General features: G+C 47.1%; 1 protein-coding gene across 4 annotated transcripts in view; it reads left to right on the forward strand.

The window, feature by feature from the left end:
- Positions 1-27090, forward strand: part of OXR1 (oxidation resistance 1) — a 3084878-nt gene that overhangs the window by 1065857 nt on the left and 1991931 nt on the right. The window lies entirely within an intron of this gene.

A 27090-nucleotide genomic window follows, 5' to 3' on the forward strand; every position in this document is an offset into this window, starting at 1 on the left:
CCAGTGATTTACTTCTCTCACCCCCCACCACAAGCAAGACCTCCACCCTTCAGACGCTCCATGCCCCACACCTACCCTCTCACAACCACAATGACCACCAACTCCTGGTCAGCAGCTCACCTAACCAAGCCAGATACACCCCCACCCACTCTGCCATCACACCTCTCAACTCACCTCTCGCACCATCAGCCCTACTGACATATCACTGCCCCGCCCGCTAGCAGAGCGTTACAACTACCTCAAATACCACACTTCATACCTGCCCAGATTCAACTCCAGGACATCCCATCCTCCCCCAACAACTCCTTGTCCTACCCAGACCAACAACTCAACCCCCACTACAGCTCCCCCTCTGCATTGTGTCCTCCTCAATACCCAGTCCCTGGTGGCACACGTGCATGACATTCACAACCTCATCACCAACGATAACCTAGACATCCTCGTCCTTACTGAAAAATGGCGCACAACTTCCTCTGGACCAGCACTCTCCCTAGCCATCCCCAGTGGCTACACTCTACTGCATTGTGACTGAGCTCAGTCTAAAGGGGGTGGGGTTGCCCTGATCTACAATGATACCATTACACTACACCCCTTGAAAGTCTCCCCCGTACCCAACTGTGAAATCACTTCAGCCAAAATCAAATGTTCCGCCAATGCCTCCATCACCATCCACCTCATCTATCAGACCCCGGGCCCACCAGCCAGCTTTGAGACAGGCCTCTCACAACTTGTCCTCAGCAACCTGAAACCTGATACCCATCTCCTCATCCTTGGTTACCTTAACCTTGGCTAAAATGATCATCCCCTAGACTCTGACGTAACCATGCTATCTAATTCCATGACCGCACTAAACTACACCCAACTCATTGCCGGACCTACAATCCTAAGGGCTGCATGCTGGACTGGATCCTGAACCACAATAGCAACACACCATCCTCGCCAACCATCCCTGCCCTTGGTCTGACCACAACACCATCTTCTTCTCAATCCCAGACCCCACCACCCATTCAGTCCTTGCACCCACTACCAAACTCACTACTATCCTCGCACGTAGCACCCATAATCTCACAAGTGACCAGATCATCCTCTCCTCACACAACCCCTGCCCAGCACTAATGACACCACTACCCCGGGCAGCACTACAACGACCTGCTCACATACACGTATGATCTCCAAGCCCCCCTCGGAACCAGAAAACAAAAGAACATCCAACACCTTAACTCCTGGTTCACACCAGAACTAAAGGCACTGTGAACCAAGAAAAGAGCAGCTGAAACCACTTGGCACAATGATCCTAGCCCAACCAACAAAGCTCTCTTCACGAACATGTCCCACCTCTAACAGAAATCTATTCACAAGGCCAATGCAACTACATATAACGAAAGAATCTCCAAGGCAGCCTCCAGCTCACGTGAACTTTTGCCATCCTCTGTGAGTTGGAAACCCCCTCCACCCCCGCAGCACCATTCACAAAGACAATGCATGGTACAACATCGTCCAAGACAACATCACCAACACAATCACTCATCTACAGCACAAGATCGCTAGCAAACAACTCAACATCATGGCCCCCTCCACTACACCACCTGCTGAACCTAAAGATTTCCCCCTTCGAGTTCCAATCCATGAGCGACCATACACTCAGAAACATCATCAAAAGCCTTAAACCATCCAGCTGCAAAGGGGACTCCTGCCCTGCCCCCATAATGAAGGACTGTGCTGAATTCCTCCTCCCCGTCATCACTGCAATCTTCAACTTCTCCTTCAATTTGTGTTTTGTTCCTCTGGCCCTTAAAGAATCCTGGGTAGCCCCCTCCTAAAGAAAAAAACTCCCTCGATCCCTCCATTCCCACCAACTATCATCCCATTACCACAGTCCCCTTCCTGCTAAACATCATTGACAGAGTTGCCTACCTGCAAATTCAGGATTTCCTTGAGTCCCACCATATCCTAGGCTCCTGCCAATCCGGGTTCTGACCAAAACATGGTACTGACATGGCCCTACTAGACCTAGAAAAAAAAAACCTTGATGCTCCCAATGATCAAGGTGACATCTCCCTACTCATGCTCCTAGAACTCGGTACCGCATTCGACCTCGTCAATCACAACAACACTTTGCCACCACCTCAGCACACTTCTCGTTGGATGCAGCCAACTGGGTCTCCTCATTCCTTGTGAACAGAAGATCCAGAGTCTTCGTTGGAGAAGCCTTGGCACACCCGACCCCCACAGCCTGTGGTGTCACACAGGCTCCTGCTTTTCCCGACACTGTAAAATATGGTTTATAGTGAAAAGGTCGAATTTAAAAAAGTTGAATGTCAAAATCTCGAGAAAAAAAATCTCGAAAAAAAAAAAGTTGAATTTTTTTAATGACGTTTTTTATTCGAAATGGGGGGGTTCCCCCAACCCCCCCTTTTTTGTTGTTTTACCCGTTTTTTTTATTCAAGGACCCCAAAATAAATATATAATTAAAAAAGAGGGAATTCGACTTTTTTTTTTAGATTTATTTTTCGTGATTATTGTCATTCGACTTTTTTTTCGAGATTTAGACTGGATACCATAAAATATATATATATATATAAATATATATATATACCAAGCATCTCTTCAATCTCCTCAACTCTCTTGGCGTCTCATACACCATCTATGCGGACAACACACATTTCCTCACCGCCCTCTCAGGCAACTGCATACAGGACTTATTCAAGATCAGCCTCTTCTACGAAACAATTCAATCCTGGATGGCCACACACTGCCTCTGTCTCAATGGCAAGCAGACCGATCTCCTTCTTCTGGGCCCCCCAGCTAGACTAACCAACCTCCATCATGGCTACACCTCTTTCACAATCGATGGCAACACCATCCCGTCTCTAACACCATAAAACCCTTGCTGTCTATCTGGACTCCACCCTTAACATGACACGACATACCAACCAGATTGCCCCAACGTCAGGTTACTCCACTAAGCTCATCACCGCAAGCAGACTTCTTTTGGCTCCAAATAACAGACTAGAAATGGCTCGAGCTCTCATCTGCTCAAAACCTGACTACTGCAATTTTCTATTTTGCAGCACCTCTGCTAAAAATCTGTGCAAACTAAAATCAATCTAAAGCAATGCACTAAGATCAGCACTTGACATCGGAAAGTGGGACCACATATCCGAAGCTCAGAGATCATCCCACTGGCTCCCGGTCAAGGATAGGATCAATTTCAAGATATTATCCATACCACACCGCTGCCTCTCCAACAACGCCCCTACTTACCTGGCAACAAAAATTGCAGGATAACACTGCTGCATCCATCAATAATCTTCCAATAAGGTTGGACAATCCTTTGCAATCTTCCCAATAGTGACACAGCCTTGGTACCACCCAACACAGACACACAGAACAGAGAAGTGATAACACCCTGAGATACAAAATAAAGCAGAAGATCTGCAGTTTCAAATCCACAAACACATGTATTCTGGTCACTCAGCATAACCAGGCTCACCATTGCAACAAGAGGCAACAACAGAGGCTAGCATCGCTGCTCAAAACTATAAAATGCCAAACATGCATCCGCCTGACTTCAAAATGGCATGCCAGGTCTTTAAACCATCAGTCCCGCCCAGCATGAGAAGCCGAATGATCATTCTGAGAAGGGGGAGAGATGAGGTGCTGGGGAATCTCAAGCAGGGGAAGGGAAACGCCTGACAAAAGATCACGAAACTGGAGCAGGGCCAATCCCAGCCCAGACAGAGAGGGTGAGAAGTGAAGAGCCAATCAAAAGGTTTGTTGAATAATCATGGCTATTCCAATCGCTTCATAAGAGCTCAGGGGAAGGAAGAAAATTGCACAGTCAGATCAGCAGATCAGCAGTCCAGAAAGAGGAAGGTCTGGAGAGAGGGAGGAGAGCGAGGCGGAAGGTGGGAGAAGAGGAGGGAGAGAGAGAGAGAGACTGAAGGCTACTGCTCAAATGCCAGAGAAATGTGTAACCTAAGGAAGAAGGAATTGTGCAAGCCCCCTCAGAGCTATATCTCAGACCCTATCTGAGTGCAGAGGCAAAGAGGAACACACAGCTGCAAGTCTCAGGGGCTGTAACTCTGCTAAGACCCTGGTAGCAGCTAGAGATCAAGGAGAAATATGTAGAGCAGGAACCAGAGACCAACAATAGAAACAGATCATGGTAAGGCAGACGGCTACATCTCCGGGGGGACGGCCCGGGCGGGCGGATGGTAATGAAACATCCTGCAAACGACCTTGGCAAGAGGGAATAAATACTGACTGGCAAACACAGGTAATACCCTGGACACTGATGGTGAAATCTTTCCTGGCAAGGTACTACCCTGGAAAGGGGTGTTAAGGAATTCTTGCTGGTGAGGTAGTATCCTAATGAAATGGAGTAACAGCATGCTTGCTGGTAGGAGGGTGCTGCAACTAGCAAGGTGACTCTCAGCCAGAAGGTAAAATATCTCTACCAAGAAGAATCCCGAAAGCAATTACACCATTTTCAAAATAATTTCTTCTAAAAATATCTTTGTGACACTTTGCAGCTTTGAATTGCTACGGAACTGATATTGCAGAGCATTTATTTAGTCTGCTGCTGGGGGTTTAACACTGAATCTACCTGCCTACTATTATTTAGGTTAAACCACAGAAATGCATTTGTGTTAAATCTGTGAACTATTTCTGTGAAACACATTGCCTAGTGCTCTTTTTTCAACTCAACCCGATTTTACATTAACTGAATATATCAACAACTGGAAGATCTGACATTAGATCAAGCAAGAGGCCGGGTATTAAATGGGATGAGATTGTGAGGCCTCGCTTTATAAGGAATACTGAACCCCCTGCCACAGGTAAAAAGGATATGACAAGTCGTCATATCAGACTTCAATGACCTTATAAATGAACTCTGCCTTTGGCCTCATTTCTCTATTTGGTCAATTTTGCCCTGGCCCAAATTGGACACTATTCTGTGGTTTGCATATTTCCCTGGGCAGTTTTGCACAATTTAGCCCAAGGGAACATTTTCAAAATTTCGTTTTTTGCCCTGTGTAAAAATCTCCCTGAGCAAAAACGTTACTTTATGCCGGTGCCATTTTTATCCTAGAACACATTTTCCCCAATTGTCTTTTGTCTAAGTTTACTTGGGTTGATTTTTGCATCGGGCCAACGAGCATGAGTCTTAGCTGCCGAAGAGCGTGTTTGCAGGCTTCAGGCTCTGGTCCATGTTTAGTAAATAGGTTAAGCAGAGATATATGTTAGCTGGATAGATTTAGTGATGTCTTGTTGGTGAATTATATTACAAAACCCATAAAACGCACTCAAAACAACTTCACTTGAGTGGAAGTTAAGGTAATCTGCCTAGTAAAAGTTGTGTAATTACCTTAAAAATTCCATGTTCAAAAATTTAGTTATGTTATGCTATGCGAAATTCATTTATACAGTGCATCATTTGCTAGCACTAGGGATTCATGGAACTAGCTACTAGAAGGAAAGATGAGGGAGTACCTGAAAAGAGATTGTTTACTGGGTGAGGATCCAGGTTTTCAGGGCCTTCCTGAATAGAAGATTGGCATTGTAACACTAATAGTATTTTCTGTGTTTTTATTTTTCCAATTGTGGAGGTTTTTCCCCAGGGTTTTCAAAATCTGTGTTTATCAGCGCTAACACATTGTTTTCTGCAGAAAAATGTGTTTTTTAAGTGTTTTTCATGCAGGCCTCTTTTATCGCTGCATGTTCATTATGCGTAATTCTTTCGAAGCCAAAGAAACCGTTTGTGCTGATGCATCCCTGGTTATCTCTTTGGATTCTAAGACTAATACTCATGAATTTGTTATGGAAAAATACACATTAAAAAATGCAAAGAATCAAATAAGGGCTTGATGGGCTCCAGTTACCTGACATGGGGCAAGATAAGGGCTCAAATTAATTTTGCAGTGAACCCTGAGCCATGCATTACCCAAAGGTCACATAAATCATGGTTTAGAGGAGTGCATGTGGACAGCGCATGGGTATCTCGGTAGACTCCATTTCAAAGCTGCATGCAGGACAAAAAACTGAGCAAACGTTTAAAAACCACATGTGTGGAACTAAGCTCCTGTTCACTCAGATTACAATTTATTTGCAAAGAGGAACAATGCGCTTTTGATCGCAAAAGAACGTACAAATATATAAGAAATCATGTTTGATGTCAAGTAATGAGCTTCTTACAGTGGGATGAGTTTGAGTGACATTCTGACCAAGTTGTGGATGGGAGTAAGTGGAACAGTACCAGGGTCAATACATGGGTGCCCCTACATCGATTAAGGACAATGAGCACTAGACATGGGTAAGTGCAGCTAGGCGGTACGACCAGCTGTGTTAGGGATGTGACCATGAAGGTGAATATCTAGACTGGAGGCAGAGAAAGTGTTAGGACAGAGGCAAGTTAGGAGCAATGGAAAATTGTTAGCCAGAAGGTAAATGAGAGGTAGATTTAGAGGGTAACTCAGCGGTGACGGGTTGGGCTTTTTAGTTTGGTTTTGCACAAGTCGTGTGGACTGTTTCTCAGTGAAGACATTGTTAAAAAATATATATTCTATATATTTACTAAGTGGATTGTAAAACGGATTCGGGAACCATAAAAAGAATTGGATATTTAATTCAAATGGAATTAAGGATTACAAATCATAGATATACTTCTGTTATTCTTTAACCAAACTGTACAATGAGATGCTGTGAAAACTTTGCATTATGGGAATAGAGGTGACCTTTCCTTAGTCCATTCCCCCAATAGAACCTGGATCGACTAGTGTTTGAGGGAGAATCATTGGTACGCAAGGCACCACTTGATCAAGCAGTTCATTCATATCTTCTCTAAAAAGTCACTAACTGGCGTTTTTCAGCCTGCAGCTTCAGAAATCCAATACATTTGTTCCAAATTACTATTGTTTAAAATACATGGCCAAAAAATACATAATTATTATGAGGAACAGAGATGGCCCTTGTAGAGCTGAAGTGGGTTAGGCCAACAGAGAATTTGAGGCTTGCGGGGCTGCTAAAGGTCGGTTTGTAGGCATCTGGCTGGGGATGGAGTCATGGACATATTAAGTCATTGACTTTTGTGGCAGAAGCGGGCGTGTGTGTGTGATGCGTGTGCCAGGCATGCTCGGTCTGTACCATGTACCCCCTCTGCAGGAGCATGCTTTTTAATTCAGCAATGGTCATTTTTTGGTCAGAGGAAATCCATGTTTGGATAAACTAAGCCACATGTGTGTACTGTATGTAGGATTCCAGACTCTGCTCAGATTCAGGTGCCCAGAGGCTAAAAACATGTCCACATTTCTACAGCCCCTTATAATAGCAGGTTTTTACAGTGCATCTTGCTGGATTCCTCCTGCTTCTGAATGTTTTTATAATAGCTGTTATTATGCCCATTACCTTGGTACAATTGGTTTTTGGCGCCACATAGGAGTTTAGTCTTGCAAAAAAAGGCCTACTTTAGGGCAAACATAGATATTTGCAACCTTTGCTTCAAGAAACTGGGCAAGGTTTTGCAGGGCAAGATCAGTAAATAAAAGGGGGAGTTTCACAATTGAATTTCAGTCTGGAGTCATGAAGGCCACTGTCAGCTTATCTCTCACACACATATTTAGGGGCTTATTATTGGGGGAAATAGGAGGATACTTTCAAAAACAATGAATGGAACATTTATTGCACATAATTTGCAAAATAATTTAGATTGGGTCAAGTACAATTTTGGGAAAGTGTAACACATATGTTAATATTAAAGAACATGTATACCGTGCACTATCACCACCGGAGTGGCCCGCTGGTGCTCTGGCGGATCTGAAAAGGATGGAGTGTGGGGTGGGTTAGAGGGCATAGTGGGAAGAGATAGAGTGGTAGTTGTGATGTCCTGTTGATAGCTTCAGTTCGGTTTGCACCGTTCGCTGAGCTTGGGTTGCAAATTACGGCTCAGTAGATTCCCATGTGCTGTGGTTGAGTTTGTGTAGTGTTTAAGAGGTGTTTCTGGGACTTGAGGTTTTAAGGATGGGTAAGTGGGTCTTTTTTTACTTTGTTGGTTCGGACTTCTGTGCTCAGCATCTCTGCTTGTGCTGTGTGTTTGTAGCCGTTCATTAGCTGGGTTCTGCTCCTGGTGGTAGCTTTCCTCTCTAACTGTCTAACAGTCTTTGGCCATGAGGTGGTGAAGGCCTACCCCATCCCTTGGTGGATATGGGTATGGTTGAAGGGTTCACTCTTAGGCTGCTAAGGATGTGCCTACCCCTGCGTCCCCCAGCCCTTTGTTTGGGCCCACCCCCCCTGAGGAAGGCGTGCCAGTTAATTGGGTAATGCTCCTCCCTCTGCAGCTATGGTGCGTGTCCCTCTGGTAATGTCTCGAGTGAGGTTATTGTTTGGGGTGGATCTTTTTGTAGTGTCCTAGTCATTGCTAGTCGTTCCCGTCTGATTCTGAGGTGCAGGTTTTAAGTAGTTTTCTGAATTTTTAGTGATCCTTCGTGTTGCATATTTCTTTCAGGAGAAGTTTTTGCTACCAGGTGAGAGAAAGATGGCCCCCCAAGTTTTTTTCTTGTGTAAGGTTTTGCTTCCAGGCAAATGTCGTTGCTTGATCTGAGTGGTCTTGTCGGTCGATAGATCGTTATTTTCTTTTGTAGGAATTCTGCTCCTTGGCCATGGATTGCTCTGTGCATGATGCACATTGTTTTTAACTTGATTTTTAACGTGATTTGTTGTATGATCGACAGCCAATGGAGCATTTTTAGCGCTGGGGTGGTGTGTTCCCTTTGCGGTAGCCTAAGGAGAAGTCTGGCCGCTGCATTTTGGATATGTTGCAGTTTCTTAGCAGGTGTTCCGGAGTTGTAGGCTATTAGCATAGTCTATTCGCCCCATATTTTTAAGTAGGGCAAATTGTTGCCCATTAAAAAACTTCTCACTACAGTACGATGACCTGCAACTGAACCTTACCAACAGAGAGTTACTGTGTGTGTGCATCACAGTGTGTTTTATGTAATACCAGCGTGACAGTGCAGGTCAAGTTGGGATCAATTATGCTGCGTTTATGTCCTGAGAATTACAGCCAAACGTACACAACGGGACATATGCATGTTTAATTTACATGAACCAGGAGAATTATTACTTTTTTTCCTGTGCAACCGGTATTGACATGGGAAGGGCAGCTACAGTGGGGGCACAGTGCTTTGATCTCAGCTTGAACAAAGAGCCCATGGAAATGACAAATGTTGCATTATATAATGCTCTCTAAAATGGCATAACCAATCCAGGACTTTAAATACTTCAGCAACAAAAAAACCTATCCAGGATTAGGGCTGGGACTGCGGGGGAAATTTGAAGTGCAAGTGGTTAGTGAGTGTGAATGTACAGGGCTTTAAGTAGGCTGGGGGAAGCCAGAGAAGGCGAAGGAGGGGGTGGTAGTCTCCAGAAAGGGCTCCTGAGCTAGGCCTTGCCAGAGCTCACCCCCCCGCCCCACTAGCTCGAGATACGCTGACTTCTCAGGCAGCCCGTTTCGCCAAAGTGCTGCATGGTAAAAGGGCTGCCTGCAGGTCGATGATCGCCCCACAGACAGCCCTTTAACCACACGACTCCTTGAATGAAAGTGCTGAGTGCTGGGGGTTGGCCCCTCATTAAGAAACAGAAGGAGAGCTGGGATGCACTGGTATCATACCCTTGGCACACCCGGCCTCGCATTTTGTTTCTTAATCACATGCAGCCTGTCAGTGAGGCTTAGAGCAAGGGATTTGGAACAAAATGGGCTGGTCGCACCAAAGGTATGTAGTGTGCCCCCAGCTCTCTGGCCTGCGATCCAAGCAATTACCAGGCCCACACCTCGATTTAGGCAAGAGCGGGGGGTGGGGGAGCTCTGGTTAGGGGGCGTGGCCTATGCACACCCACCCATACTGCGGCCACGCCCCCTGACAAGAGTCTCACTCGTCCCTCCCCCGATTCTGCCTCCCACTTAAAACACTGTCAATGTGGGAATCAGAAGCTAGCAAGTGCTTGTGGTTAGCCTGTGAGACCAGGCATATACACGCCAGGACAGAGAGTAGGAAGGCCATGGGGTGTATCACAGGTGTATACTGATTAATTCTCAACCATCCAATTACGGATATGGAGGAGGCCTTGATGGTGTCTTGTGTTCTCACAGAGGGTCACCCTTTCTGTGTCTAATATTCTAATTCAGCAATTAGCATATAGATGACTCGCTCGCTCACAGCATTTGCATTCATGTAAGCGTTTAGAAACAGAAGTCACCCAATCACCAGCAGCAGCAGCATGTGCCTTTGGGGCTAATGTTTATGGTTGATACAACTGTGTCCCCTCACGTCTCTCCGATCTGTGCTCGCCCCCTTAGGAAGCGGCTGCCCCTGGTCACTGCTATTAAATCCCTCCTTTAGCAAGTCTGCATAACAATATTTTGCAACGAGAAACATTATTTAAGCGGCCCTGGGAAGGTTCGATTACACATTTCACACGGTTTCGGAGCAGTTTGGACAGGTAAACTTGCAATAGAGATGAACGAGATGGAGAAAGAAGTGAGGCTGTTTTCTGATGGATTGAGTTTGACAATAATCTAGTCACACTGCCCTCCAGTGGTCCGTTGAAGTATTGTGTGGGCCAACTCTATATGTGTGATTTACTCGAGAGTAACTTTTACACATATTTGCGTTTTCTGTTCAGCGTTAGTGCCCAATATTATATTAGTATTGTATTGTTATGCGTGTTTTTCAGTGGCGTAGGACAAGCCGCATGGACCAGACTGCTATGCAACGCATATATAACAAACACAATTCAGGGGAGATTGCACAAACCTTACACGATTTGATATCTCTTATAAGAGCAGCGATCGCATATATTAACCAGATACCAGCTGACGGGGTGCGTGCCTTTCTCCCTGACTAGGTTCCGGATATTGGTGGTGAAAAAAATACACATCATGAGAAGGGTGCATCGTCGTTTCTTCCGTTGGACTGCGGAGGGTTCTAGCTGCCAAACAGCGGGTGACAGCACCTCTGGGCCCACCAGATGACAGCACCTCTGGGTCCACCAGATGACAGCATCTCTGTGCCCACCGGATGTCACCACTTGTGGTGGATCACTCACGGATCACCAGAGCAGGCCGCACTGAACACCAGGGTCACCCGATACCACAAAAGAAACTGCGTTCACGCAGTGGGTGAACCACAGGGAGCACCCAGCAGAGCCCGGATCACCGGACTGATACACAGGAGCTGGCGGCACCCAGCTGACAGAAGCCTCGGCTCTTGAGGCACCCAGGCTGGGACTGCAACACAGGCCGTGGTCACACGACAGAACGCACACAAATAACACCACGGAGTCAGAGTTGACAATTCCTGTGGCTCTGCTGCAGTGCCCTTCACGTGCCAGCAGATCCCCTTTTATTGGGACGAGTCATGACAAGGTCATGACTCGTTTTCTTAAAAGGGCAATACGCCCACAGTTAATTGGGAAATACACAACACTCCTCCTTTATTATAACAACACCAAAACAAACATAGACACAACAACCCTCTAACCAAGCCCAAACCTATGGTGCATTGCAGTCCGCACACCACTCCTGTCACCTATGGAATCACAGCAAACTGGGGTGCATTCCAGCCCGAGCACCCGCTTGAGGTCCAGTGACCCCCTTTGGGATCAAAACAGTCCTCCCTGGGGAGTTACACTCTGGTCCCCCAACCTCTGCTGAAGGCACTCGTGGCCACTTGTGCCGCTGCAGGACAAGAACAACACATTCTCGTCCTCATCCTCATAGTCATATGTCTTGTGGTCCTCTGCCACCTGGACCGCAGCTCTTTTGGGAGGCTTCCTCCCTGCTGCTGGCCTGACCATGCTGTCAGGTGTTGGGGATGGCACACCCATGCAAAATGGTCTTCTTTTCCGCACCTCCTTTGGCGGGGCACTCATACGGGTGCAGGCATAGTGTGGCAGTTAGCTCTCTCCGTGGCCACTCCCCTTTTCTTGTTGGCCTACCTCCTTGCCATTTTCCCACAGCCGAAACCTCCTCCAACTTCACCCGTTGCATGGGGGCCTGCAACTTGAGCTGCTGCCTGGAGAGGTCAATCGCTGAGGCACGCACCTCTGCCAGCTCCTGGGTGCGGCCCAGTTCCAGGATTGGGTCGAGGCCCAGCCCTGGCTCCCTGAGGACATGTTTCTGCAATTTAGCAGAGCTACAGCCGTATAGTATCTGAGCCCTGATCTCGTCATCCAGAGCGCAGGACAAGGCGATGACGCTATGCTTGCCATGAAATGCTTCGAGGCTCTCCCCTTCCTCTTGTCTCGCGCATCTCATCCAGAACTGTTCATAATCCCGGTTGACCATGGGCATAAAGTACTCTTTCAGTGCTGCAATTGCTGCGTCATATGACTGGTCCCTGGCCCGGAAGGTCTTGAACATCTCTGGAAAGCCGGGACAGCTGAATACAGGATGGTTGGGCATTTTGCCCTGTCCTTGATCTCAGCGGCCTCGAAATATAGCTCGAGGTTCTCCACCCATGCTATCCACTGGGGTCCCAGGCTGGCAGGTGCTCCAACCACATTGTAGGTGTGCAGTGGAGTCAGCTGTCCATTCTGCCTCTGGGTATCACCCTCCTCCTCCCCCATGATGGGTTTGTGCTGTTGCACTGGGTCCTGTCACACCAGGTGTTGTACAGCTAGTTGACACAAAGGCGCACCTTTCTGGGTTCCTTCCTCTGAATGTTCTTGCGACAACCTGCTGTCCCGATCCAGTGCCACAGTGGGTGAGTCCTCCCCTCCCGTTGGAGCTTGCTGGGGTAGCTGATGTGCTGTCAGGGCTGCCCTTGTACCCCTATGCCGGATGCAGGCCCTCACCTTCCGCCTGCTCTATGAGCAGAGACGGAGGGACACAGGCCCTCATGTGGCTCCTGGGCTGTATGCAGCACACAGGGTTTTATTTTTCTTAGGCTCAACGTTCCCCTGGATAGCAAAATCACATCCCCATCACTGCTGCTCAGTCCAGTCGAGGGATATCCCACATGATATCCCACGTGGCCTTCTTTTTCCTTTTTTGCTTCCACTTCACTGGGACGCGTTTTCGGGCCTGCTAAGACATAGACCATGAGGGGCACTGTGTGGGCGGACCACAGGGAGCACCCTGCAGAGTCCGGGTCACCAGACTGGGACACAGGAGCTCGGGGCAACTGACTGACAGCAGCCACAGCTCTGTGGGAACCCAGGCCAGGGCTGCAACACAGGCCGTGATCACACGGCAGGACACACACAAATAACACCACAGAGTCAAAGTTGCCACTTCCTGGGGTTCTGCTGCAGTGCCCTTCACGTGCCAGCAGAGCCCCTTTTATTGGGACGAGTCATGACGAGGTCATGATTCGTTTTCTTAAAGAGGCAATACGCCCACAGTTAAATGGGCAATACACAACACCACTGTCAGGACCTCAAAGTCCAGCGTCACCTATTGTCATGTTGTGAATTTTGAGGGGGATGTGCAGAAGGAGGTGCAGGACATTTCTGTATGGAAGGTTTGTTCCTACGATTGCACGATCTCAGGGGTGTAAACTTTAAAATGCACGTGTTGGGAACTGAGCCTTACAGCGCGACCTGTAAGCCAAGTATTAGGGACAGGAGGAGATAAATGTGTTATGAACTGAGGATCTGAAGTAGAAAAGGCGACCTATTGGAATATGAGGGCAAGCTTGAGAAACCTTCATAGGCACAATGACATGCAAGGCTTAATGTATACTTCCACTGCACTATCCAACAGAGGTAAGGCGTCGCTCAAGAACAGATCACCAGGAGTAACTCTTCTCATTCCAAGAGTAAGTCAGGAGTAAGTCAGAGTTACTCCTGATGACTTCTTTGTAATTCTGCCCTGTCTTGTCTTTGTGACTACACCCTAAAAAGGCTCCCGCAGCAAGGGCGGTGCAGTAGATTCATAATTCGTCCATCCATAAACAGAGAATGTTGACCCTGTAAATTCATTTAGTCTTGAGCTGGACCTACTAAAGCTGAGAAGCCCTGTAGTGCAGATCCCTTCCCACTGCGCTCTCTGGCCATGGCCACTTAGCCTCCAGAGGGGCTTCATTTAGAAGGTGACATTTCTTTTACATCTCTGCAGAGGAACAAAGATCAAAGACTGAAGTGGAAAACGTAAGTCACAGTCCAAAAACATCAATGCGCAACAGCTCCCAAATGCCGACCATAATAGCACATGTGTCAGTTGTTATGGTCCCTCTGACGTGGATCATTGCGTTCCTCTTCCCTTCATATGCCTGAGTGGCCCTGAGATGGGCGGGCAGCAGACATGAAGGGTCTTGATGTTCCAGGGAAAAGGAATGCAACGTTTAGCCATTTTATTATGCTATAAAAGCATCCATGGACACTTTGTGACAGTACACAAGATGAGCGCTCGTGTCTAGGTGTACGCGCCTGCGCACTGCTGGTTCCTCTTCTTCATAGTTCCATCTCGCGCCTTTCGGGTTTAATTTTGGGGTTGTGCATTGGTGGATTTGCTGAAAGATGCTTTCATTTGCTTACTGTGTGCTTTTTGATCCTAGTATGGCTGTGCACTGCATCGATGATGCATCTTACTGGCAAAGCTTGCCTGGGTAAAACGTTATTCAGCACTGTAAGCTGCAGGGGTTAAATGTGCAGTAGCTTTACTTGGCTGATATAAAAGTGAGTTTGAGTCGGGTGAGTGGTGCTGCCGAGCCAGTTACCATTCTGAAAGATGTGTCTTTGAAAGAGTTCCTCCAGTGACCACCAGGCTCCTCAGAGCTGTAACATTAAGACACAGAGAGGAGAAAGCGCACCCTCTAACCAACAAACCTACTTTTTTAGTAATAATTGGTCGCAAAACATGGTGTTTCTGCATCCGAGTTCTGACCACTTCCATGCGTTACACAGCCTTCTGTGTTTGTATTATTGCTGGAAAGGAGAGTTGTACAGCTGCGATCTCTCAGATAGATAATGAGATGTTCTTTCCCATTCATTCTTATTCAGAATGTTACAGCTACCGAGTCTTTAGAGGCGTAACAACTCAGTTGACAACTCTATTTCCTTATATCTAACAAGCCTCCCGTTGTACCATCAGCAGGAAGTCGCACTCCAGCCGCTGAAACCACCCAGATCAAGGTTTTGAGCAAAGGATTCTTTTTCCCTGATCTGACGATGATCTTAGAAAGCATATACATCGTTTTCTCGAGGTAGGGCTGAGGATAGGTTGGCCCCACGCCCACTTCAATCAATTGATTATAGCGCATTTCCCATAGTAGACCTCATGGTCAAGCTGGTTGATCAAAACAGATCTAACAGAGATCCATCTGGGTATATGGTCTGTTGTCCAAACCTTTGATAAGGGGGAGCAATGGTTAAAATATATTTTTCATCATAGCGAGCGCTCTAAATTATAAACCACTTTTCTGTTAGGAGTCAAGTTATCAGCGTTTTTTTCCTGTCGGATTGTTTTATAATGCGCCTCATTACGGTGTTGAATAGAGATGTAATAAGCATAATAGGCTGTACATGCAATGAATACGCCTCCTGCGCTTGGATTCTCACACAGTTCGATGAACTAACAGCAAGTATTAATTTCTGTCCAAACATAAAAGACAAGATTTCTGCAACCATTCACTGCAAATCTTTCAACATAATATATTTTCTTTACTAAAATGAACGTCCTTACACAATCAGCTGTAATTGCATTATTCCAATAGGTGCCATTACTTTTGCGTGTATTCTGGTCATTCCGGCGCGCCTTAATAATGTAAGGAGACCCGACAATCTTCAGGATCTTAGCTGAGAACATAGATCGATAGATCTGGATATACAGACATCTATGAGGAAAAGAATACTGAAAGAGTAAAAACATTAGCACCCAGAAAAGTGGAGTGATTTTTTTCCTATTAAGAGCCAACTAAAAAAGCAGCCCAAATGGGCAATGCGCATTATTATGCAGAAATTCTTGTGTGGCGCATTTTAGGGGACGAGTCATGATTGTCTTACTATCCATACTTGGCATATTTCAGTATTTATCAGGATTTGGATTGCAATTTTAACGTCATTTTAACTAAACCTTTTCACTGGATTTTCCATGTATACATGTTTTTTCTAGAATGTTGACTCTTCATTCATACTCGGGGAAAATGAGTTAATGTTTCAGTTGTTAAATAAATGTGTTCCTTTGTCTCTTTGTTGAAATATGAGGTGCAATAAGTGTGCACCGCATATAAAGTGCTCAGCTTTTGAAGGCGAATTGTCCCTTCTTTATTTCTACACCCCTTTAGTGACCATGTTCAGTGTAGAGGGTGGGACTCTTCAAGGAGTCTCTTCTCAACACGTAGGCCATCACGTCGCCCCTCGCGCCACCTGACTCTCAAGATGCCACCTGCCCCTCGCCAGCCCGCTACTCAGTACAGCTGTGCCTCTCCTCTGTGCTCCTCTGTATCCTACCCCCGCTGTGTATCTGTTCTGTTGTTAACTCTGAAAAGGGCTCCATCATGTATCTGCATTGGTGTCTACCTCTGTAAAGCACTCTGTTGCTTCTCGAAACTAGGTCCACACTCAATAACTACAATAATAATTAAAATAATAATACTTTACATTGGCAATTATGGCACAATATATAATGTCCATCTCTCATCTATGTTATCGTATATCATTTATTACTGATTACTCTGATTGTAGGGGTGGGCTCAAGAAAGTCTGAAGCTGGCTCTGTTTCCAGGACTCTGCTTCACAGCTGCTTCTGTGCACATATAGATCCACCCTGTGGCGTGCAGAAGTGGAGATGAAAGAAAGAACGGTCTGTGAATCCTGACCCTGGATCGTGAAGACCTAAAATGGTGAAGCCGCTTCCCCTATTTCCAGCTCTCAGCCTTAGGAGAAGTTAAGAACGAGCATTCAGAAGCCAGATTGCAGGGGATGGGGAGGGGAAGTGGTGTGGCGAGAAAGCAGTGTGTGCTGCTGAGCCATGGTTAGTGGCCCAGGCTCTGCCATGCAGGCCAGAGTGCAGTTGTGGGGCCCCCTTGTGAAGGGCTTTGGAGAAGGGACAAATCACACATTTACCCTGAGCAAAACCCATCACCCATCCTGACATAGTAAACAGAGAAAGGAGAACTTTCTTGAGTTACTCTAATCTGGCCAATGAAGCAGGCTAAGGATACATGCCCGGATTGCGCAAAACCTGGAAACTGATTCACCCCCAGACATAATGGCATGTCTTCACCACACAGCCCTGAGACCATGGCCAGATCCTAACAGCTTTGACTACAGGAAATTCATATAAATAGAAATATTCAACTTTGCTTATGATTGAAATCTAGTTCCTAACAGATTAGCGATTGAAGAATACTGTCTCAAATCATGTTTCACTTCAGGTAGGCCCTAACTTCCCAAATACTCCATGCTATATGAACATTTCTTGAACTAACAGTCAGGGCCATGTTATGGCAGTCTGCGACGCGGGGCACAGGCATATTTGGGACCTCATCCGAATCGAAAGAAAGTAAGAGATATAGAGTATCTGATGGGCCACCCTGAGACCTTCTTGTTGCGATCACAACCTGAAGCAGCGATCAAAATAGGCGTGCCCTTGAAGTTCTCTGACCCCCTTCATCCATGGTGGAATCAGAATAATATGCAAGTGGAATTTCGAGGCAACATTAGCAGTCTTGGGAGGATAGCTCAGCGGCAAGGTGCTCGCCTTGGAAGCAAGATGACATGGAGCAACACGGGTTTGATCCCCGGGTCTGCGCTTAGAAACCTTTGGGTATCAAGCGTGTTATAAATTACCTATCATATCATGTGGAGGTTCTTGTGTTGCAGCATAGGTAAAGAGAAACGTTTTCAGAATATCAAACATGAGGAATGTATAGAGGCTGTAATATAGAATAAGGGCATAGATTTAGCACCATCAGAGAGTGGTCACGTGGTCAAGCACGTCTTGAGGAGACTGATTGTTAACAACAAGTAAGGTACACATAAAATTGCCAAGATAGTGGCTGCGGATTAGAAGCGACCAGGAAGGGAAATGCATCTGTACATACTATCTGATTAGGCGGGGGATATGCTTTTCAAGTGGTGTTGCCATTAGTGATCGAAGAAACAAACAACTTTGTTATGTGCAGTAAAACAATGGTCCTCACTACTAAATAATAAGCAGCACTTTAGAAAGTTAAATTCCGAGTGAAGTTTTTGTGTAGAGTCTACCCTGAAAACTAACTCACTCTTAGGGGCTGACAATTTTGAAATATTTAAGCACTGCCAATTTGAACACCATGAGATTAAATGATTAGCACAGGATCACACACTTTGGGTACAATGTGAAGCTGGGATTCAATCTAAGTATGCAATTTCTGCAGAAGATTACATTATTTCTCAGTTCTTGCATTATAGCAAGGTGCAGTTATTTGTGAAATTTTAGCTAAAATAATTTCCTTTTTGTAGCCCTGATTTGTAAAGTACTCAAATCACATGAACCAACATTGCAATGATTTCAAACTACTTTGCATAAACATGTTACGGCAAAGGTGATTGATTGATTGATATTTTATTTCTATCGCGCTCGTACACAAGAGTTTCAGAGCGCGACAAGGCAAGGGAGGGGAACAGGGGAGAACAAAGCAGCGATCTTACTAGGCCCAGTGACATTGAGAACGTGCAAGTGCATGGGAGAGGGGGGAGGGGAAAAGTGTATGGAAGGGAGGAGAAGTGGAAAGTGCGAAGGAGAGGGGAAACAGATAAATAACAATAAATACATAATAAAGGCAACAAACAGTGGTAATGAAGCCAGCAATTTGCAAGTGCTAGGTTTAAGGCAGCAGACAGGGTAGGTCTGATAAGTGCAGGAAGAAAAAGGGGGTGCTCTATGGGTACAGATACAGACCCCAGTGCAAGGAGTGGCCCGGAGGCAGTGAGGGAGGGTGGCAGGGTGAGCAGGTACCTGGGCCTGAAGGACAGAGGGTGACCAGGTGCACGGTGCCAAGAGAGAACAGATCAGCAGGGGAGAGGAGGAGCGAAGGCAGAAGAAAAGAGGAAGGTCTTGAGGCGCTTCCGGAACCAGAGATGGTTCTCCAAGTTTTAGAGTGGCAGGGAGGCTATTCCAGAGGGAGGCCCCAGCCGAAGACAGAGATCTACCCCCAGCTTGTTTCTTTGAAAAATGACTGACCCTGAGGGAGTTGGAGGTAGAGGAGCGAAGAGTTCGAAAGGGGAGGTTTTTGCGAAGGCATAGCTGAAGGTATTTCAGGTATTCAGGTGAGTGATGCTCGCCTCATCTTCTCCATTTTCAAGGCAATATACAAGTCCCAGAATGCTAACTGCGCTTAAGAAATCTAATGTGATTTTACTACTGTACATTAAAGCTTTTAATACACCAAGAACACTGATTTGTGAATTGGTATTCACGATGTGCAAAAGAACATTTGAAATTATGCAAAACATTTATTTTGTGCCAAATAAGTAGATTTCAAATTAAGCTAGCCAGAGGCCTATGATATTTGGTTGGCTCTCTTTTGTCTGTCCCATTTCCTTTGTATGGCTACATGAAAAGAGAGAGCAGACAATAGGCTAAGCAATGCCACCAGAATGTGAGAGGGTAAACCTTTTCACAGGCAACAGCACAGTATTATACCGTGAGATAAGATGATTTGTCCAGCATCGCAGTATTGTCCGGTGGCTAAGTCGGGATATGAGCCTTGACACTTCCCTTCCACAGTAACACATGTGGCCACCTCGTCATCTCCACCCACTGACACTCTCTGCTTTTCATTCATTGGGGGTGGCAGACCGTTTGTTTACTACCCTCCTCTAGAGGAAGCAAACTCAAGACCTGCACCACACTGATGCCATTTTCTTTTTTATAACATGCGCTATCTGATGCAGGCTGGTTGTTTTGTAGCACACATAGGCGTCACAATCACGTTTATCAATCTCAGAAAGGGGAACATTTGCGTAGCCAGAATTTGTTACTGTGATTAGACACATGAGCACAGATCTCTGCACCAAGCCCTTGACACCCTGATGCATCTTCTGGACCATAGTGGCACCTAAACATATTAATTTACATTTCCACTTTGGTTATTGCACATGACCAATATAGTCCTCACACAAATGTTATAATGAATGCACAAACTGTGCACTACAGCAAACACAGAATCCAAAGGTCAGGTCGGAACACCAACTTCTGTGAAAAGACCAGCCATGGGGGCCCTTTACAGAGTTGGGTCTCGGGTACTTGCCCCCATTGCCCACCCATACAGATGTCTCTGGCAGTGCATTTAAATGGTGGGGCCACCACATCGTGGCTGTTTCCCTGTATTTTCTGTGGCATTTTTATGTGGGGCTAACCTAGTAAACTCCCTTATAGGACCGCACCCTTTCCCCTACCCATGAATATAAAAAATCCTTAATCCCGCACCCCCCATACAAATGCAGCAAATAAATGCGGACAAAACGGCAGTGAAAAAGATGCATGAAACTACTGCAATGAGTTGGGCCGGTGCCCTTAAACCAGCCCCGGCTGCTTCTTTAATATTGTAGGTTGCAGAATGATCCCATTGGGTAGTGTAATTGGGTAACTCTTCATTTTGTGGGCGGGGGAGAGGAGTTGGCAGTTGCTGAGCTGGAAATATGAATGAGTTTTTCAATAAACATACCCTATATAGCACTGGGGTAAAGGCAATGTTACACAATTTTCAGAATATATACCAAGGATCTTAAAACCGTAACCAGGGTAAAAAAGGGTAGACATTATGGGCCTCATTACAAGTATGGCGGTAAGGCAACAACGGCACCGGTATCGCTACCAGCACCGTTGCTACCGTACTGCCATACTAGGAGTTCTGCAAACTATTGCCTGTGCAGCCACCAGGTCTGACCTGGTGGCCGTACCGGCACCCGCGAGCAGAACATGATGGTAACACCTGTACTGTTATTAATGGTATCAGTGCTACCACCCTCCCCATTCCCATAGAACTATGGGGGTCAAATGGGAATGGGGATGTTCTGGGCCCAGCACCCGCGAAAGGGCAATTACCGGCTCCAGCTGGGCCAGAATAGCTTGGTAATTACCCATTCGCGGGTGCCGGACCCAGATGCGAGTTTGGAGGTAGCCCTGCTGGTAAAACCGGCAAGGCTACCTCCAACCTCGTAAGGAGGCCCATTATGACTATCAATATCCGTTTATAGTCCATGACCGAATTGTTTAGCAGATCGGGGAGAAGTGTACTTTCTTATTGATCGTCGCCCCTAATATTATTATTTACTCTATGCTGCCTTTATATGATGCACTGTATAAGCTATAAAATAGATCAGACTGAAGGGCTTCTATGTTAAATGTATATAGTTAGCATCATTATATCTATTTTGTATTTGTCACAGAGTACCACAGTCAAAGCACCAGCCAAGACTGGATGTCAAATGTTGAACCCAATCTCGTTTAAGGATTTAACAAGTAGGGTGGATCAGGCAATAAAAATGGTGAATGTTTACAAATTTAAGTCTCAGGTTCTCTACCTCCCAGGTTGCCTTCTATCGAGGCCGATCTGTGAGGCAGTCCCTTAGTTCAGTCTTCCCTCTTGAGAGAAGTCCAAGGCCACTGACTCTCGCAGGCTGAAGGTTTCTCCATGGGTCCTTGAACCAATGTCAAAACAGTGCACCCAAAGGAGGTTCCAAGCATAGAACAAACAAGTCGGTCTGTTTTCCAGTGTTTCCCGCACCCTATTCATTTTCCACAACCAGGGCTATCCATGGGCTGCAGAGTTTGCTTTCCACCTCCCAGGAACTTATCCAGCAGACTGGCTTCCAACTCATTCTTTGATGTTGTAGGCTTTGCAGTGTAATGGACCTCAGGCATATTGTATAGCAATATAGGAGGGATTCCTCACTTGCCCGGTCTCAGATTGAGGCCTTTTCTTTCACCTTGTCCTTCCTCTTCTCTGCCCCTGTTCTGAGCTCCCTATCACTTCTTATTCCCCCTGATGCCTGTATTACCTGCCTTGGGCCAGCCACGCCCACCAGATCCTACCTGCTCTATCTATCTGGCTGTCCTCCACCTTCTGATGTTATCTGATTAGGCTGCTTTTTACAATATCTTTCTCTGTCCAACCTATCCCCTCTGCTTACTCCCATTATATCTTTATATTATATCATTACATACTGCATCTCCTTCTCACTCAAAGCTCTTCTCTGTGATCCTTCGGCTTGTCAGACCTCTCCTTTACTGCAACCTGCTCCCGACTCTTCACTGCATCCTCCTCTAGGTTGATGGTAAAGAGTCCTCTGTCCACCTCCTCACTATATTAGACTTCCTCAACCCGGTGCTCCTTGACAACCAACATCCTCGCTGTGTTCCAGCTCCACCTCTTGATTTTCTACAACACCACCACTGTCTTTGCTATTACCAAACTCCTCCAGTTGAGCTTTTCTGGTACCACCCTTCTAGATATTCCCATCCTTCTCCCTATGACAAACTCCATCTCCCATCTCTTCTCTATTTCCAACCTCCTGCAGATAACAAGCTCCACTGTCAAGCTCTGGTTTCTCCATCTCCTTCTGATGATAAACTCTGCCTGCAATGTCCTCCAGTCTCCTCTCCAAAGTGCCACAAACTCCACATTATGCAAACCATCAGTTTTTTTCTCCAAATTCCACTACATCTTTCCAAGCCCCTGCTCCAACACTGTTCTCCTATTGGCTGGGAGCCGGATGTGTATATGTATGGTGAGGAAAATCGTGTTCTTGAGATGGCCTTTGATCAGGAATCTGCGCATGCGTTTTGAGAGTAGGGCTGTCTTGGGATTGGTTAAGGACCCTGGGGTCATAGGAACTGAAAGGAAGCCGGACTTAACCTAGAGGTGGCCTGGCAGCTCTCCTAGAATTCCAGTAGGTATGTGAAGGGCTAGGTAGATCTATTTTAGGAAAGAGTGAACCTTTGCAGGTTTGCTGGCCAGATAAGTAAAGTATAGGGATGTTGTTGGGATCCATAAAATTATTCGCTGGGATTTTGAGATTGCTCCTTTTCAAACACCTCATATATGGGTAATCGGGTGCATCCCAGGCCTCTCAGAAATGGTGTCTGCAATCTCACAAGCCCAGGTGAGGTCCGCCAATCATCTCTTTAGATGGTTTAAGCCAAAAGAAAGGCTTTTAGAGTTCTTCACTAATAGAGGTGGTTTGGCATGAAGGTCGACAAAGACTCCTAATAGTAAATAAATGCATTAATACATACAAGTAAATTACAGGTGGCCAATACCAATGACCTGGATACAGTTGACCTTGCCCCTATCACGTCACTGCCCATTTCCCTGAAGGATTTCCTCTTTTAGCAGACTTTTCGATATTCCCCGATTCTATTGGCTCTAGCTCCACTTTTTGATGAACTGAAAAGTGGTTTTCTGCAAGAACCTATACCAAGTCCAACGACAATCGACTGATGCCCTACACCAGTGACCTATAAAATTAAGGAGTCTGGAAGACCTGTTAGGTTAGTGCAGTCAGTTTCCCTTAGCTGTAGGTTGCTCTTTTCCTTGGCTTTTAAGAGAATGAATAAAGATGGCCCTGTTTGTCGTCCCCTAAATTGATGCGTGAGATTGGTTTCTTTGACAGGGCCATTTGACTTTCTCCTACCAACAAGCCAATGCAGAGCACTTGGACACATATGATAATAAAAATGTAAAAGCTACATTCAAAATGTAATAGACGCATAATCAGATACACAATATTTGCATTGTATCTTTTTCAAAAAGTGTACAATTACTTTTTTGATTAGAGTTTTTTATTGTTTGTGCCAAGGTCACGAAATAGAATGAACTCCTATAAAAAGGGGTGCTAAGGCAGGGGCAGGCCGTTCGGCCACTGCTGAGGTCGGGGGCAGGCAGCTCTGCCATTACTGAGGTCAGGAGCTGGCAACTCCACCATTGCTGAGGCGGGGGTCGTCAGCTCTACCATTGCTGAGGTGGGGGCAGGCAGCTTTGCCATTGCTGATGTCGGGGGCCGGCAGCTCCACCATTGCTGAGGCAGGGGCCGGCAGCTCTACCATTGCTGAGGTGGGGGCCGGCAGCTCCGCCATTGCTGAGGCAGGGGCAGGCAGTGCGGCCACTGCTGAGGTCCGGGGCAGGCAGCTACGCCATTACTGAGGTCAGGGGCAGGCAGCTCCACCATTGCTGAGGCAGGGGCAGGCAGTTCGGCCACTGCTGAGGTCGGGAGCTGGCAGCTCTACCATTGCTGAGGTGGGGGCCGGCAGCTCCGCCATTGCTGAGGCAGTGGCAGGCAGTGCGGCCACTGCTGAGGTCCCGGGAAGGCAGCTACGCCATTACTGAGGTCAGGGGCAGGCAGCTCCAGCATTGCTGAAGCAGGGGCAGGCAGTTCGGCCACTGCTGAGGTCGGGGGCCGGCAGCTCCACCATTGCTGAGGCGGGGGCCGGCAGCTCTACCATTGCTGAGGTGGGCGTAGGCAGCTCTGCCATTGCTGAGGCGGGGGCAGGCGGCTCTGCCATTGCTGAGGTGGGGGTAGGCAGCTCCGCCATTGCTGAGGCGGGGACAGGCAGCTCCACCATTGCTGAGGTCGGGGGCACACAGCTCTGCCATTACTGAGGTCAGGAGCTAGCAACTCCACCTTTGCTGAGGCAGGGGCTGTCAGCTCTACCATTGCTGAGGTGGGGGCAGGCAGCTCTGCCATTGCTGAGGAGGGGGTCGGCAGCTCTACCATTACTGAGGTGGGGGCCGGCAGCTCCGCCATTGCTGAGGCAGGGGCAGGCAGTGCGGCCACTGCTGAGGTCGGGGGCAGGCAGCTATGCCATTACTGAGGTCAGGGGCAGGCGGCTCCACCATTGCTGAGGCAGGGCCTGGCAGTTCGGCCACTGCAGGGGTCGGGGGCAGGCAGCTCTGCCATTATTGAGGTCAGGGGCAGGCAGCTCTGCCATTATTGAGGTCGGGGCCGGAAGCTCCACCATTGTTGAGGCGGGGGCCAGCAGCTCCACCATTGCAGAGGCGGGGGTCGGCAGCTCTACCATTGCTGAAGCGGGACTGGCAGCTCCACCATTGCTGAGGGGGGTGGGCAGGCAGCTCCGCCATTGCTGAGGTCGTGGGCCGGCAGCTCCACCATTGCTGAGGTCGGGGGCCGGCAGCTCCACCATTGCTGAAGGGGGGCTGGCAGCTCTACCATTGCTGAGGGGGGGGTGGGCAGGCAGCTCCGCCATTGCTGAGGTCATGGGCCGGCAGCTCCGCCATTGCTGAAGCAGGGGTAGGCAGCTCTACCATTGCTGAGGTCGGGGGCCGGCAGCTCCACCATTGCTGAGGCGGGCGCAGGCAGCTCCACCATTGCTGAGGCGGGGCAGGCAGCTCCGCCATTGCTTAGTCTGGAGCATGACTGCAGAGCAAATGGAAATTTGTTTTCATTACACATGTTAGGGAAATTGGGCCTAACTGTGCCGCAAATGCTTTACGGTAAATCAGGAGCTCGAGCCCCTACTCCATTATTCATGGAGGCACAGGAAGGATTTCATTACTGTGAATAATGGCTCGGGCAAGCCGCTAGTTAGTCAGCAGAAAGGCCAGGCCGCTGAAGGGAGGCTGCAGCTGCGCTCATCTATTTCTGGACCTGTTTCTATTTGTGGAAAAGTTAATGTGTGAAAATAACTAAGGAAAACCATGTAAATATAGAAGCAACTTTTTAGCATTCACTGACTGTTAGCTCAGCAGGTTGCAAGCAACTTCTTCAAAATATAATATCTAACCTACTTGCTTTTAAGTCACTGCATTTGCTTCAACAAAATACACGCTAACTGAGGTTATTGTCAATACAGTGTAGTCACAAAATAAGCTGAAGCGCATATAAATGATGTTGGTGTGTAAGTGTGGCGCATGCAATGCACCTATCTGACACGGGCACTACCTACTGCGGCGTCAAAGGACCCCTAACAAAGGTGCAGTGATGAAGTATCGGGGTGGTCCATGATTTTGCTAGGTCTGGAAAAGATCCGGGGCTATGCTAATGTTGGGTCTGTCGGGACTCGGGGCTAGCTAGCCTTTTGGTTGTAGACCCTGAGCTTCTATCCGGGGCTATAGTCCTCTCTGTCCCCACCCTAGCAATGCCTCTACCCCCGTAAAAATGTGATCTAGCCCTTGCCCGCTGATGCGTTTGATAAAACACCCCATTTGCAGATCGCAATGTCCCTCCTGACGGGACACAACATTTTCAACCACACGAGGTGGCAGCATGCATGTTATTTTATGTTTTGTGGCATTTATATAGTGCTCTAGATATGATTGGTATGACCTCAAAGCGCTGGTGGGTTGAACGCCCTCGGGGACCGTAGTCCAGGTCAGTCGAGAGAATAAGGTGTCATAGGGTGCTTGGGTACACCCATTATGTGCGCAGCTGATGCGATTGCCTGATGGTATTTGCATCCTAGCATTAGGTGTGGTGGTATTTGATATCAGTTGAATTTGTGCAGTCTGGAGGGTGGTCACCAAGACTGGGTTCTGGCTGAGTTAGGCCTGTCTAGGATGCTTATGTGTGCAGCTAGGCTGATTTTCGTGGGGTATAGCTACATTTTATCAGACTGTTGAGCTGTTAATGAAGTATTGTTCGTATGTGAGCAGCTGGGCCAAAATCGATTGACGGGTGTAGCTGCGCTCTATTGTGTGTTGGTGTAGAGAGTGAGCATAGTGATATGAGAGGTGAGTGTCTGGGTGGAGGTTTTGACCTACTGAGCTCACTATTCCGAATTTCAATTGCGCATTTGCGATTGCTGCGTTCAGTGTAAACCTATTAGTGACTTAATAGGCGCATTCAGAGGTGTCCTTGCTTGGGATCTCTTTGAACGAATGTCAGTGGGTTGCAAGGTCTCAGCAGCTTTAGATGGTCTTAATCAGCATTATGGAAAGAGCCAGGTTTTTAGAGCTTTGCGGAAGGCCATGTAGTCTTGGTTGTGTCGAATATGTGCGGGGAGTGAGTTCCACCAAGTTGGGGTCAAGGTTGAGAAGGCGGATCCTCCGATCCTGACATAATTAGAGGTTGTAATCACTAGGAAGGGGGCATTCCTTGATCTTAGAGTGCCAGAGGGGAGGTAGGGTTTTGTCTTCTCTTGTAGGT

Source organism: Ambystoma mexicanum, chromosome 5q (genome assembly GCF_040938575.1).
Source record: "Ambystoma mexicanum isolate Mex_15411 chromosome 5q, UKY_AmexF1_1, whole genome shotgun sequence".
NCBI lineage: Eukaryota > Metazoa > Chordata > Amphibia > Caudata > Ambystomatidae > Ambystoma > Ambystoma mexicanum.